The 16,257-nt window shown below is 36.8% G+C and overlaps 1 protein-coding gene across 1 annotated transcript in view; it reads left to right on the top strand.

Moving 5' to 3' along the window:
* The first annotated feature begins 11,463 nt into the window (after window positions 1-11,463).
* LOC146325537 (oxysterol-binding protein-related protein 2-like) overlaps window positions 11,464-16,257 on the top strand; it is a 31,356-nt gene continuing 26,562 nt past the window's right edge. Inside the window, exon 1 of the mRNA XM_084721616.1 lies at window positions 11,464-11,572. The gene's annotated coding sequence lies outside the window, so the exon portion shown is untranslated. The remainder of the gene's footprint in view (window positions 11,573-16,257) is intronic.

The raw sequence follows: 16,257 nt of genomic DNA, 5'->3' as shown, positions 1-16,257 counted from the left end.
ATCTTGCATTTATTGAAAGATACTGCCACAAGCAGGATGGGTGAATATGAAATCAGGCGGTCTTTAAATCATTCATGGCCAATGATCCTACAGTGGCAGCCACAGAATTAGATCTGATAGACTGTACATCTTCATTCACACCAGATGTGCTGAATGGCTGACAATAAAAGGCTCATGATGTGTTGTCATGTAGATCACAGATATCCAGTGGAAACTGATTTACTGTACTAATTAACTGTAGCACATAACCAGCCGAAAACATTTTCCGTCTGTTGTTTTCGTGTCTGGAATCTCTTCCGTGAGGAAAATCCTCTTGTGCAGGGGAAGTGATGCATTTTATATATCTGCTTTGTTTCACCAATAAGAAAAAAACATAAGAAGTGTTGTGTGTAGTTACAATACAAGCCACTTGCTGAATGACAACAGAATCAAACTGACAGAAAAACGGAAAGAACATCAAAAATCTACAGAAAAGATGTCACATCACTCTCTACACCGTTTGATCTTGGAGAATCATCAAATTAAAAATGAAATTATTGTTATACAGCACAAAAGGTGTAATGCAGCGTTCATACACATGAAATTTCTATGACAACAGACCTTTTGATAGCAGATATTTGACCTGTCAAAACAGGCAAACCACAGGTCTTACTAATAACTGCAACTATGGCTTCTTTCTGTGCAAGTACCCCAGTAAACCATGACAGTGTGACACTGAGCCAGCATGAACAATAGACCTTTTTCACAGCAACCATTTTAACATTGAATAGTAGCGTAAAAACAAGTATAACCAATGATACCAATTAAGGCTGCATTCCATTCAGGTCAAACAGTGTCAGTGTGCTACAATTTTGCATGTTGGTTTACTGGAAAGGCTCTGCTACACTAAATTGAACAGGACCTTAATTAATATCATCGGTAACACTTGTTTTCACTTTACTATTTCATAACAATATTGCTGCTGTGAAAAAGGACTATAACATGACCCTGAAACTGAAGAAGCTGACTGGACTTCAGCCATCATTAGTTTTATTATTATAGTGGACGTAGCTTCTGGGTCTGAAAACTGAAGCCAGTGTGGAAGTGCCTTAAACCTTCTTTATAATGGCTATCAGGGCATGACCCCACTGGTTGCAAAAAAAAAGTCTGATTGTTTGGAAGTCTATGAGAAAATGACTCTACATCTCACTTGAATTAAAACTACAGTAAACAGTTTTTTGATGAGTTTATGGTCTCAATCACAAGTTTAAAGTTGTTTTCAATATAGCACGATGTTGATTTTGTAAATTACGTTACCATTCAGATTGAAATTGATGATAGAGCAAGGTGTGCTAACCCTAACTCTCCACTGTCTCATCCAAACATAGTCACTTCTGGCTCCAACAAAAAGAAAATACAAGATGGTAATGGTCATAATAATATCAGTCAATGCTTTGAAATGGTAGGTGACCTCATGGTGGTTATGTCCACTTCAGTCTATGTTATTTACTCCTGTACTTTTTCTACTGTGATGTGTCACAATGTCTTTTATTCTGGCAAAATCTTTTATATTGCATAAACCAGAACCCATTTACATGAGAGCTCCATGTCATACCGAGTATTTTGTTGCTCTTCTGTGCATTGCAATTCTACATACAGATTACACACTTATTATGGATCCAATTCAACACGGAGATTGCAATTGAAATGGAATAGTCGAATAGATGCTTGAATCATTAATGAACAGGCCATCCACTGCTGCATATAACAAAGTGGTAAAAAGGGATTCATTGAATAATTAAGCAGAAACCCAAGTGCTGCACAAACAACACCCATGCTGGCTGATCCCCACAAATCCATGCATCAAGTTCCCCCATAATAACCCCATACAAAACACGTTAGTGTTTAGCCAACTCTTAATAAGGTGAAATACATACCTGTATCAATGGTATTACAACCATCCCTGCAGTGTTCATGCTGTTGGTTCATCATAATTAGATCTACTGACACCTCTACCCTCTTACACACACACACACACACACACACACACACACACACACACACACACACACACACACACACGTTAACACAATAGTACCTGTTTTTTTTGTTACTTTATTCCATCCTCTCAGCAGAACAGGGTTGTTATTGTATCTGTGTAGCTAAGCAAAAATCAGTGCACAGTTTCATCATTTTAATGAAGTGGCCCACAGCCCACTTATGCTAGCATTAACTGAGCGTGCATGTTATTTGAACATGCTAACCAAGTATTAGCTTAATTTCCTTTTAGCCCTTTCAGTGCATGTGTGTGTGTGTACAGCAGTAGTTCATACACACGTCTTGATTTCCTCCGTCTCATGTTAAAAAAAGACCGAAAAGTTGAGAAAACTTAGAAAAGTAGAACAACTTGCTTCCTTGATTTCAGTCATTGAAATAAAAGCCATCTGACCTCTCATCAAGAATGTGAGTGAGGTGATGAACAGCACATTGGCACCATGGCGCCTCACAGTGTCATTTTGGCTTCAATGGAAGACCGGAGGGAGGAGACCCAGCTGACCAACCAGCGAATACTCGTTAACACTGAGCATATTTTACTAATTATCTGTGAAAAAACACCCTGATGTGCCTTTCATTACCGTCCAATCTGGGCATTAGAGTGCATGATTTCCAGTCTGCTTTGCTGGGAGGGAAAAAAAAAAAAACGATAATAGAAACTTGCTGTCCTTGCAAGTTATTTTCAGTCCAGTAATTGGAAAGCAGTCGGTGTGTGTTGGTGGTTGTGAAGACGAGCTGCATCAGCAGTGGCGCTGCTAGGTCCTGCCTGCTGACATGAGGAGACAGATACAGTCACTCTACATCTGCTCTCCTTTAATTTGCTTGTTGCGACATGTTGTTTTGCAGAACATCCTCTGCTTGTAATTTTTGAAATTGGATTTTTCTTTTGTCATTTTAGTTGATAGCTGGAAATTAAATCTTTTTTTTTTCAAATGGGAAGTTCAGGCAAACTGACGCAGCCATTTAATGAAAATTATTGTCAGAAAACAATTCTCCTACTTGCTCAAAGTGGTAAGGAGATGTTACGCAAGTGATGTGCTTTCTTTCTGTTTCATTAATTTTCTTTAATGTTAATGTTTTCTGTTAATGTTTCTTAATGCTCCAATAAATCCACAGTATGGACATTTTAGGATTTTTAGTCTTATTTTTTTTTTACGGTTGAACAGGGCTTGGCAAGCTGTTTCCCTCTCTATGTTACATTAAGCCTGTGGCAGCTTTATTTATATTTGTTGCACAGACATATAAGCAATATCAATTTTCTCATCTAACTGACGCCAAAACAGCAAATATACTTATTTCCTAAAATGTCAAACTATTCCTTTAATTTTGCCTGTATTTTCAATCTTCAATCTTCTCATCCACAATGTATAAAAAAGAGAAAAGTTACAGTGTTCACAATCGTTTCAGCACCTAAAACTAAAAACACTCTCAGTGTAATTGTAATCTCTGCAGCATTCATTATCACTGCATATTTCTAATCATTTCCACATGTTTTATCACTGTTATTGATGTGGACTAAACCCCTGTGGGCTTCTTTAAGGCTCGCAGCAGTGCTGACAGAATCATCTGATTATTTTGAATTCTGCTGTGAGAGAGGTTTTTTTTTTTCTCCTGCAAAATGAGTCTTATGTGGCTCACCTTATCTGGAATAACAAGTTTCTCCTCGGCTGTCCCTCCCTGCTGCGTACAGTGGCCTATATATAATGATATCAATTCACAGACCTCCCATTGATGCTGCTGGATCTCACCTGGGGCTCCTCAGAAGTGTGCAGTGCATGTATGTGTGTGTGACTGATCCTATACTCTAATTATTGTTTAAGACCATAAAAAAAGGAACAATTTAAACATCATGATCATCTTGGCTTTAAATGTCTCATTATTGGATTAAAAGTTTGCATTTACAGTTTTATGTCCTGGTTCCAAACCTAAACACAGCTATTTAAAATATCATCTTGCGTTCAGAGGAGGATCAAAGCCACTGCCATGTTAAAGTGTCCTTGAGCAAGATGCTCAATACAAGCACCAGGGGGCCCTGTTTCATATGTGATGCACAGCTGGGGTAGGAATATTAAAGCATAGACAAAATATTACATCATTATTAAAGGGCTTTGCATTAATAGAGATTTGTGTGCAGCATTTTCCAGTTGTGTGAAAAGACTGAATAGACATTCCAAAGAGACAAAGTACAAAAACAAACCGCTGAGCCTCAGTAATGTTCTTGTGTTCTTGTACCAGTATCTTGCAGTGGCGGGAGTAACTAAGTACATTTAAGTACTGTTCTTAGGTTTTCATTTCAGAGAGAAATATTACTTTTATCTGACACCTTTAGTTACTAATTGCTTTGCAGATACAGATTCTTAACACAAAATATAATCAAATAGATAAAAAGCAAAAACATTGTTATAGATTAAGCTGCCCAGCAATGTATAAAGTAATTAAAATTACCTTTGCTGGCTGCAAGATTAAAGAGATTGAGTTGAGGAGATCCGGGGCTAAGCACAGAGACTGCAATCATTTTTTTTGTTTTGTTTGTTTTTTTTTGCATCCATGTGCAGTGAAATAATTTTTTTTTGCTTCAGTGCCCACCAAAATGTTTTTGTACCTCTGCTGAAATGTCTTAAGAACTTGAAGTGGACAAAAAACACTGGAAAACACACATTAATGTACATAAATTCACACCTGTTAGTGATGCAAACTAAGTACATTTACATCAAGTACTGTACTTATTTTGTTCTTTATTTCCATTTTATCCAACATTATGTTTCTACACTACATCCCAGAGGCAAATACTGAACTTTTTAATCCACAAAGCTGAAAAAGGCTGTTTTCTGGAGGAGGAAACACAAGTTTACCTGATTACTGTTCACCCTGTTCACTCTCGGGATGTTATTTTGTCTTTAGGTCTGCTTCATCTTCTCATTAAAGGTGTAAACATTGACACACGCTCTGACATGAGGGGGAGACGTATTGAGCTATATTTGTGCCACAATCCTGAGTGAGCAGTTGAAGGTTTTGAGCACAGGAAGATATTTTGTGAGCACAGGAAAATATTTTGAGCACAGAAAAATATTTTGTGAGCACAGAAAAATATTTTGTGCAAGCACACAAATCAACTTTTGAGGACTCAAAATTGACAGTCTTAATTAAAGAATAGTTTAGGCACCTTCTTCTGGCTTATTTCAACATATAACACCTGAAGAAGGCACTTTGCTGATGTCTGTCGTCATAAACTGAAATAGACTATAATCAACATATCAAATTTGATAACCTAATGTACTGCGCTCAAACCAGCCATCAAGATGGGGAACACAGTTTTTCAGGTCTGTCTTAAAACAAGTCAAAAGTAAACATGGTAAATACAATCAGTATGAACAGCAGAATGAATTCAATCTGTTAAAATTATTACAGTTTCTTTAACATTTTTACAAAGAGAGTTCATTGTTTTTTGGGGGGCTATAATAAAACACACCTGTGTATTAAACAGTGGTGGACAGTAACGAAGTACATTTACTTGAGTACTGTACTTAAGTACATTTTTTGAGCATCATGTATATATCAAGTATATTTGTCTCACATTTCAAAGACAAATATTGTACTTTTGACTCCACTACATTTCTAGGAAGGTTGTTGTTACTTTTCGACTGAGCTTTGAAGTCAGCTGTTGCTGTTTTTTCTTTTCCAAAATGCAATTGGTCACATGCTGTGTTCCTCACAAAAGAAAACCAATCAGCTCCTCTCAAATGGGACTGATGTAAAAGCAGAAATACTTCCAGGCGCACTAACAAGCACAAGCAAGCTCTCCCTCTTTCATTCAAACAAAAACCGGTAATGGTGACGGCAGGAGAAAGACAAAATGAAATCTCAAGATGTTATTAAAATTATTAATTATTCCAGGTAGCTTTTAAAGTTGCATTGTTTTTATCGGGGTTGAAAAATACCACATAATTCATGTATATATACTGCCTCTGAAGACAGAAAGAAATCTCAGTTATTTAACAGACTTGGAGAACTCCTTACAGTTAGCTTCAATCTAATTTTATGCAGTGATTTTAATACAGTTACATCAGAAAATGACAATAACTGTCCCTTTTGTTTTTTATTGTATTTCTACGTTGAAGTTTTTATAGGTGTTTCTATAGACTTTGTGTAGCAGAGTGGTTCTACAAGCAGGTCAGTGCATCATTAGATGGTTTCAGAGAGTTACAAGGTTCTGTAAATGCATCATGAAAACAATACAGCAATTTATTGATATTAGAAAATGTACTTTGTAATTTGTACTTTTGAATACTTAAGTATTTTTAAAAACATGTACTTTTGAATACTTAAGTACTTTTAAAACCAAGTACTCTAGTACTTTAACTCAAGTAAAATTGTGACTGAGCGACTTTCACTTGTAGTTGAGTAATATTTGACCAGGAGTATCTGTACTTTGACTCAAGTACTGGTGTTGAGTACTTTGTCCACCACTGCCAGAGAGGCAGAGAGGACATTAAATTTCAAGTATTGCAGACTGTCCTGGAGTTTTCCACTAACTCACTAGAGTGGCTCACCCTGAATAAGAAGCAGGAATGAGCCCCCAACTTTTGGGGCCAGTATCCATTTGGGTTTACAGTTAATGGAGCCTGATAAGCTGTAAATCTGGTGTCAGGCTGAGAGACGTAAGATCACATGACAGATTCTAGGCTCTAGTCCACTTAGCTTGTCAGCCACTTTTAGAGGTGAGAGCATGTCATCCTGCTTCTTAGTGTTTGCTGCCCTCTTGTGTAAGCTCAGAGTATTACATCAGCAATCCTAGTTACAGAAAAGGAAAGTATGCACAGTTGAGTACATTTAAAACTGCAGTGGTACAACATTTATGTTTCACCAGACAAATGACAAGCAGCAGAGAGATTAAGCAATGGTGTTACAAGAGTGAAAAACTGGTTTGATACAGTAAAAGGATTCCACAAAGAGAAAAGAGTAAATAAATGGTAAAGTTAAAGAGATGGGTGTGGTAGGTAAACAACACAACTTATTCTTCTAACCTTTATATTGTGTATTCTTCCTGTATTTGATTAATTTAATTTTCAAAACAATCAGAGGACCCGTGCCAGAAAATGAGATATGCTGTTGAATAAGGCAACGCACGACTTTGGCGACAAAACGCTGCTGGAGTTTCACAGCAAAACAGTGTCGCAGAATCTTCAAAACAGTGGAAGTGAATGGTGACCAGTTTTAAAACTGAAATAACAGCCAAAAAAGACCCCAGAAAATGCCTCCATTTTATGCTCGTCTGGTGTAATCCGAAGCTCCGACATGCTGTTGACTTGCACACGCACACTAACACACCACACACATGCAGTTCAGACGATGTGCACACACATGTGAACGTGACTCCAAGCTAAGAATCTACAGTGAAGATTCTGGCTAAAAACATGGTGTAAACTGCATCTTTCAAGTCAACTTGGCCTGTTGGGGCTTTAGTCCTCTATGGCACACAGTATGATGCCAGCTAGAAAAAAAATGATTGTGATGTTTTTTTGCTTTTTTTTGGAAAATAGACAAAACAAACACAATCCAAAATTTGGAGGTACTTTTTGGGGTGTGTTGCTTTGAGACAACACTATACCATAATGGTAAGGAATGAAAAAAGAGAGATGTTGTTACAAATTTGAGCAATGATTTAAAAGCGCATTGAAAATACTCAATAGCCTCAACAGGTTACAATGCACACCAGTTGAAATATAAAAACAGAACTCTTTCCATCAGGTTGCATGTCTGAATGTTGCCCACAGCCAACATTGTACCACTGTGGAACAACCCACTGAAATGAATGTGTCAAAGAGTCTAAGCAGATTTCATCAAACTGTACATGACCAATTTAAGAAACCATTCAAGAAACCATTGTCACATTCCAGTGTATGAGTTTTTTTTTTATTATTTATTTTATTTTATCACTTGTTGTCTTTCAGTCAGCTGTTTCTATCCTGACATTCATGCCATCTTTGGCTCACTGCTTATGAAAATTCATGAAGCAGTTCTTCTCAGCAGTGAACAAAACAATAAAAATTACAATTTTAAAACAGTTACAAATATGGGTAAAATCAGCAATCATGGAATTATACCTTAATAGACAACATCAAAATGTCACGGTGAATCCATAATGGTACGGTGTTGCTTCAAGGCAATATTTGCATTTTAACAATTTTCTTACTTAATTTACTTATCAAATAAACTAAATTGAACTATCAGAAATGGATCTCTACTCAACTATTTTGTGAATCATTTTTTTCCAGACTGAAAAAAAAAAAACAGGATAAGACGTTTTCAGACCACTTTTGTAGAAAGAAATGGCTGAGCTGATCTGTGTGAGACAGTCTGCAAAAAGGGGATTCAGCAGAGTTGTGTGACAAATTAAAACACTGCTAGTGGTTCCTTATGGTCCTGCCAATTTTTGAAAAGTAGGGATGTATTATGTGAGTGTAAAAGACCAATAACAGGTACAATGCTGCCTCTAGGCATTATGTTAGATTAGCATGTGTGTGAGTTTGAGTAACTGTTTGTATTTCACCAAAAGTATATTCAAAGTGTTTTCTTATTGTATCAAAACCAGCCAATATCAGAAAGGATTATGATAATGCCAAGTAAAATATCAGTTATCCAAATTCAGTTCCACATACTGGAGGACAGTGATGGGTAAACTATTTGTGAGCAAAGTTCTTCTACCTCCATCTAGTGGTGGGCAGCAGAACCTGCAGTAATAAACTGAGATTGGAGAGAAGAGGAACAACAGCACAGCAGAAGGAAAATCCCTGTTTGTTTGGTGAGTTTGTGTGATAATGATCAAAGCGTTTAGTTGACCAGAAGTGTTTTATGTTGGAAGGCAATTTGGCAAAACAGGAAACAGGCTATTCAAATGATTATTCTGGTGCAGAAATTGATGTTGAACAAACTGCTTTTCCTCAATGCGGCATGCAAAGTAGATCTTTTTTTTCTCCTGTAAAGATTTTTTTTTATATTTAAAGCATTAAAAATGAGGAAAAGTGTCATGTACATATTTTTTTTCTCACTCACTAAGCAGTGGGCTAAATTATGTTGACTCTATATAGCCTGGTGTAATATTTTCTCAAATGTACCACCATTATCACCACATTCCTAGTATGCATGTTTGTGTATTATGTATGCTTGTGTGAGCTTCTGTACAGTACATGACTGTCTCACCACAAGCAGGACTCTGTGTCCCACTGTGAGCCTGAATGGAGACCATTTTTCTCCTCTGCCTGTTCCCTCCTCCTCTCCTACTTGTTCTCATCCTATTCTCTGTCCTTTCTTCTTCTCATCGCACCATCATGGTTGTTATGTAACGGTGGGAAAAGAAACACACGGCTTGTCTGTCTGACGCTGCCTATACAACAACAGCAAATCATTATTGAAGAGTCCACTTTTCGGTGTGCAGTCAAGTGTAGAGTTCAGATTTAGTAGCAAGAAAAACTGGCAAGCTGATTTAATGCGATTTCCATTTTTAGTGCAAAGCCTTTTTTGCACTTTATTGAGATGGACTTTACAAGACAGAGAGTGCAGTGAAGATACTGTCTTTGTGGACCATATGTCTAATTCTTTGTCATGCTTGTGTTGCTCTCTAAGCAGGCAGCCGGCTGTATCAAACATATCAATGACAGGCTGCATTATTGATGGGAGAGATAACACACGCTGGCCAAGCTGATGTCTCATAAACAGAGCTTGAAATGAGCACCAGCTATGCAAAGGCCAAATGTTACACAGCAAGAAGAGAAGAGCTGAAGAAAGTCACATTTTCTCTGACAAAGTTAACAACATAGAAAAGCACTTTTTTTATACAGAGCCACCTAAAAATAATAATTAACCTCACCGTAAAAAATAAACAATCACTTTAACTTAATGAACATAGTGTGCAAGCTGCCTTAAGATTTTAAGTTGACTGGATTTGACAAGACAAGTTGAATGAGTTTTTGATTCAGGACAAATTAACTTTTCCAGTCAAATAAACTTGATACCAATTCAGTTGTACTTGAGAAAATATTTATTATTATTATTATTATTCCAACTTAAAACTGACAACTGATTTACAAACATAAAAAATATTTTTAAATGTACTATTTTTTTCGTCTTTATTGCTGAATCACGTAACACAAATACAACAACAATATCATCATCAGTGTTTCAACATGGACTAATTTTTGTAAGTTCTAAAGTGCTCTGAAAATAAATACTAGAAATTTTAAATAAAATCATCAACACGATTTTATCTGAGATGTTCCTGCAGCTGACCAGCACCTGATCCTTGACACTGGCTGTGCAGAGGGAGTTTTGTTCACCAGAATTTTTAAGTTTAATTAACTTGAATAAATAAAACATGTTTATGTTAATTTAACATATTTATGATAAGTTAATGAGAAAAGTTTAGCTGATTCCACTAAATTCCTAATTCCTTATGATTTTGTATTTGCTCAAGTTTTTCCTGTCAAAAATATAAATTGCATCTCTTGTGTTCAGACACCCAGACAAAAACCCAGATTAGAATATAACTTTCTCCATTATTTTTTAGCAACCTACAGATCACCAACATTTCACCACCATCACCTGCTGACATGAAACATCCACAAAACCATGGAGGGCAGAGACTACATTCCAGTCATACTCATCATCTTCAGTTAATCTACTTATGAAGCCATCAGGGTGTGGTGTTAAGTGGCCACCTATGTTACACAATACACCTGACTTTAAGTTGGCCCCATGAATGTTATATAATAATATAATAATAATATAATCACTGGAACAAAATATTTTCAAAATAAAAGAGATAAAAGAACTTATTAAAAAAACTTATACATCTGTATTTTTGTGGTGTCATTTTTCATATAATAAAAACAACGTCGTCAGACGACGTCGTTATTTCGACTTTGGTGTATTCATGAGCTTTTAAGTCGTAAAGTGGAAACAGCATGAATGCTAATATAGGTAAGTGGCTTCTCTTATGTAGGGGATTTGTTATCAGGGTTAATTCTAGTAAACAATTTTTAATTGATCAAAGTCACTCTATGTGAACAGCAAATGAGGTTACAATTTAATACTATATTACAAATTACCTTTCATCAGAATGTTGCGTAATACGTGAATTCATAAAAAGTTATAAACCAAACTTTTACTCTCGCCCACTGTATGTCTACTTATATGACAACTTGTGTAACAAACTTTTTTCTGTACTCTCAGAGTTATTGTTCTGACTTGTGAAGGAGGTCACGTCAATTTTCTCTGTTGGGAAATCGTTTTCCCATTATTCCGGCACCATATGAATGCACTAATACTATTATCTATTCTTTTCTGCCGGCCACTCCACATGTACTGTTATTGGTCAAGCGTTCCATTCTTACCTCTGATTGGCTGGGACCAGCCTGTCCTTCGTGTAGCCACGCCCCCACAGCCAGCGACTTCCGCTTCTGTGTCAGTCTCTGGCTACACACTAAATTCCTACCCATTTCTCTGGACCTGTCAAAACATTCACCCTGCACATACAACCGAGGTAAGACGACACACATTTTACTACGCTGCCTATGGTCTCTAATGTGTTTTCAAGGCCGCAAATTTAGCTTTGCCTTTTGTGTACAATGTAGGTTGCTAACTACGCTAGTTAGCCACCTTTTTCTTTAGCCCGCCCGCTAACATTACTAACGTTACTAACGTTAACTATTCTAGCTGTCAAAATGCTCCCAGACGTCCTGTCACAGTTGCTGCTGTCAGGTTGGTGTTATTAAGGACAAGCAGTATCCCACAGGCTTGTTTAATTGCATTATTTTAATTCAGAATGTATGGTTGAGGTTAATTAAGTTTTAATATGTCCAACTGGACAAAATGCTAATGTTAGCAAGCAAGCATTTCACGGTAGCATAGCATTTGGGATGGGTTCTTCTTGGCTGTAACGAGTTGGACGTTGTTAACTTGTCAGTGAAGATTTCATCAAGAACACACAGCCTCATTTTAGTGATATATTCATTGCTGTTAATTACTGTTAGTTATCAGGCTGCTAGAAAGTTATCTGGTGTGGTATGATACGACTGTCATTTCGAGTCTGCCTAGGGTGAAATATTATTGCAATATTATTAAAATCGAAACGAAATTGCATTTTTGAAAAAGGATAAATGTGTGAGAAAACAGCATTCCAGGTACAGATGTCAACAAATATCACACCATCACAGTAGCAATATTTGTTTTATTTAATTGTAATGCAAAATGATCATTCCCACTAAGTATATCTAGCACCACAATGGCCATTTAACTCAAAATAATCGCAACATGACTTTTTGACCATATCATGCAACCCTAATTCTGTTTTATAAGAAATATTTGTAAAGAGACATCTGAGCAGCACTTATCTCAGGCAAGGCGTAAGGTTTAAGTTCCCTCCTATCTTGTTTTACTGTCTCAGTACACAGTGGGAATGTTCCCTTGCCTGTTTGGCTTCTCACTGCCTCCATCACCGTCTAGATCTGACTCACAGGACAGACTAAACAAAGCCTTGTCTTCTAATGGTGTTCTGTTGGTGTACGGGAGGTCAGTGACACCAAGGTTTACACTGACACAGCAGGCTGTTTGACTGCTCTCCCTGATAGAGACAGAGGGACAGACATATCCCTCAGAGGCAGAGATTGTACTGCTGCCGCATCAACTGACCTCTGATGATGATGATGCCGGTAGAAAGTGTTAAGACTGAGAGTCTGTTTAGATACATATTGATATCCTGTTGTTGAGTATGTTGAAAATATTTTGACTACCACAAGGGAACATTGCATGACAATAATAGACAAAAATGGAGACATATTTTTGATACACATAGAAGATACTGAAGTATTTATTCACTTTATCCTGTTAACACTACCAGGACAGTGAATATTTATCCTTTGTAGATAAATCAGTAACAACTGTAACCAGACTGACAATACATCGAGTGCTCTGATTATGTTAACACTGCACCTTACTGAAGTTGAACTGCAGACTTAGTTCTTTGTGTTTTTCTTACATTTATAAATTAAAACCCAGTTTCTGTTGTACCCCAAAACAAATTATTATGTAAGCAATCGATTTGACCGAAGTATAATTGCTTGTTTGTTGATCTTGAAGAAGGCCTAAGGGGCAAAATGTCATCTGAATAAAGAGATATACATATGCAGACAGAATGGGCAACACTTTTCCTAGTCTCAACTCAACTTCCTTGGTATGGATTAGTTGCTATTATACGAAACACAGTAGCTGAAAGTTTCAAGGGAATTTATCATTTCAACACAAAACATTTTCTTCTTTTAGCCTCTAACATGATTGCAGGGAAAATTAAAATTATATATATATATATATTTTAACTTTTGGCTGCTTTTGTAATTTGGTTGTCATTATTTAAATATTTTGTAGGGTTTTTTGATAAAAGGAAAAATGTAAGGATTATAATGATGTACTGTTGTACTGCATAAATGCCCTGGGTTATAAATTCTTCTCCAGATGAAAGAAAACATGTTTGTTTGGCACAGACTCCAACGAATGTCATGTCATTATGACTTTAATGTTGTTTTCTCAATGAAAATAAACTTGTAATACAGAAGTGATCATTCCCACTAATCGCAAATAATATCACTCAATATCTGTCAAAATAATTGCAGTATGATTTCTTTCTTTACCGTATTGAGGTGTCCACAGGAAGGTACACACCTGCTGATTTTATAGCTACATTACAGGAGACACCAGACCATTCTCCCTGGAATTACAGCTGTTGTCATTTTGTTATGTGTCTTCCTCCCTAAGGTGCCTTAATTACCCCCTTAGTTAGTTGCTATGGTGATGGTCTCCATTTGAGTGGGGAGCATCATCACACCATACCAACGGACTGCCTTCTACCGCACAGAACAGCCGAGTGAGGCACTTATGAATAGCTGAGCGAGTTCTGTGTTTGCTGATTTAGGCAAGCGGTTGTCTGTCTAGTTAAGTGTTTATTCTGTCAACACCTTGTGAGATATTTCAATTATGCAACGTGTCCTTTTGAGTTCTGTGGTTATATTTAAGGAACAGGAAAGAAATTTTGTAAGGCATGCCCTAAAAGCCAGCTTTCAACACAGTTGGGAGGAAAGTTACAGTGATGACAGCACCTACACACGCTACAGCAGCTGTAACATGAATTATTTAGACACCCAAGTTGAGTTTTTCCTCATATCGTGGTCTTTCAGAAGAATTTGATGTGCAAATATGAGTACTCTAGATTCCCTATTAATTAATTGTCCTGCTAGATGTTAAATCATATTTTGTCTATACAGTCAACTACTGTGTGAAGTGAAAGGTAGTAACAGGTTCCTCACTCACTTTTGCAACTGTACAATTGAACTTTAATAACATTTTTGGCTTTGTGTCTTATGTTATATATCTGGAGTGTGTTGCCACATGGGGATAAGGCAAAGTTTGAGCTAACACCAGTCTAGGCAACCATCCAGGCAACAGAGAAACAATACTGTATGTATAATTTATGATAGGGCAGAGTAACAGGTAGCCAACAAGGAATCTGTCTGATACACATGGCCTTTGTATTTTTTTTGCTCTGCTTTGATTGGCTGACAGTCATAGGGAGAGCAGGCTGGTCAGCAGGGATAAACTGTGAGAACAAGCCTGCTAAAGACACCATTAGATCAGCGTACTGTCAATATTGGCCAGTATTGGTGATAATAAGTAAGAGTATAGAGAAGTATAGATATTGATCTGTTATTTATTTCTTGCTGGTATTTGTCAGATTGTGCAATCAGCAGTTTAAGTATTATTAAGAAATGTGGTACCTTTAAAAACTCACTGATTCTCTGCTAAAGACATTTGTTACACTATGCAGAGTAGATTTCTGGACCTCACTTTAGATGAGGTCACTTTTAGTCTTGCTTTTTTTTTTTTTTTTTTGTTTCTTAATATATAGTAACTACTATGTGTCAGGGTTATGGGTAGACCATGTGCAGCAAGTGATGTAATTGGGCAGCTTCTTTTGTTTTACTGACAGTGAAGACAACATCAGCAAACACTTCTCATTTAGCAAGCAGAAGAAGCACTCGATAGTGTTCTCCTTTTCAGTAACACTAGACAAAGCATTTTGTGATCTGTGGCAAAGTTGCACTGCTGCACAAATGGACTAAAAAATGTAAACGCAATTTTTTTATTGTGGTTGCCCTATGAAATAAATGTATCTTGGCCTGATAACCTTGACACAGAAGTAAAAATCTAGGTAAACCAGATTTTCTCAGGGGAGCCAGTCATACACCAACATAGTCTCAATCAATGTTACTTGCTTATTGTACCTATGTTTTATATGCAATCAGTTAGGAGTGTCACAGTGTTTGAGTTTAAGGTTGGACACATTTAAGAAGTTTCGGGGCAAAGATGCTGAGCAGGCTTATAAGCCTGTGTGAAAGTAAGACTCATCTTAGCAGGTTTTACATCCCAGCAGGTATCGCTGGAATGTGCTGACTCACACAACACTGAATGGCGGTGTCTGTGTGTGTTTGTTTGTGTGAGACTGTCTCATTCTGAGCAGGATGCTGAACACACAGTGTTGTGTTCCCAGAGGGTTTACACTGAGTTCTAGCAGGCAGAACATGAAGACAAGACTCATCACTTCAGTCAGAGGGAGAGACATAAAGGAACTTGGTGAACACTGAAGGATTGTCCTCTCCACAGGGATTAAAGCTATAATATTTACCATCTCCATATTAAAATATCTAAAATCTCTAGACCTATGTTGGGCTATATATATATATATATATATATATATATATATATATATATATATATAATGCTTCTAACAATGGTCAAACCTAGAGAAATCCATAATTTATTTAAGGTAACATTTTATTTCTTACTAGCTGCTTGTTGCTGTAACTTCAGGTCAGATAAGTCAGATAAGTAAGATAAGTTAGAGACTTAGGAAGGAAAATGGCGGATGTGACAAAAAATAATGTAAATAAAACTTCATTGTTCTATAATGGTGGTTGTTTGACAATGAAGAAAACAGCTCCCATGATCCTACTATTTCACAATGTCATCAGACTACATCTTTTGTTATTGTTTTGATGAGAGACAGACTTCTAGCAGCAGAACTTGCATATTGCGTGTTTAAACCTAGTTTTACAGTAAAAGAAAACCAATGGCAGGCATTGCAAAAACAGCCTGTCTTTACCAGAAAAACATGCATGT

The sequence above is a fragment of the Lutjanus erythropterus genome, chromosome 6, assembly GCF_056507025.1.
Source record: "Lutjanus erythropterus isolate fLutEry1 chromosome 6, fLutEry1.hap2, whole genome shotgun sequence".
Lineage (NCBI taxonomy): Eukaryota > Metazoa > Chordata > Actinopteri > Lutjaniformes > Lutjanidae > Lutjanus > Lutjanus erythropterus.
The sequence above is the reverse complement of the archived record's forward strand: the minus strand, read 5'-3'. Positions and strand labels throughout refer to the sequence as shown.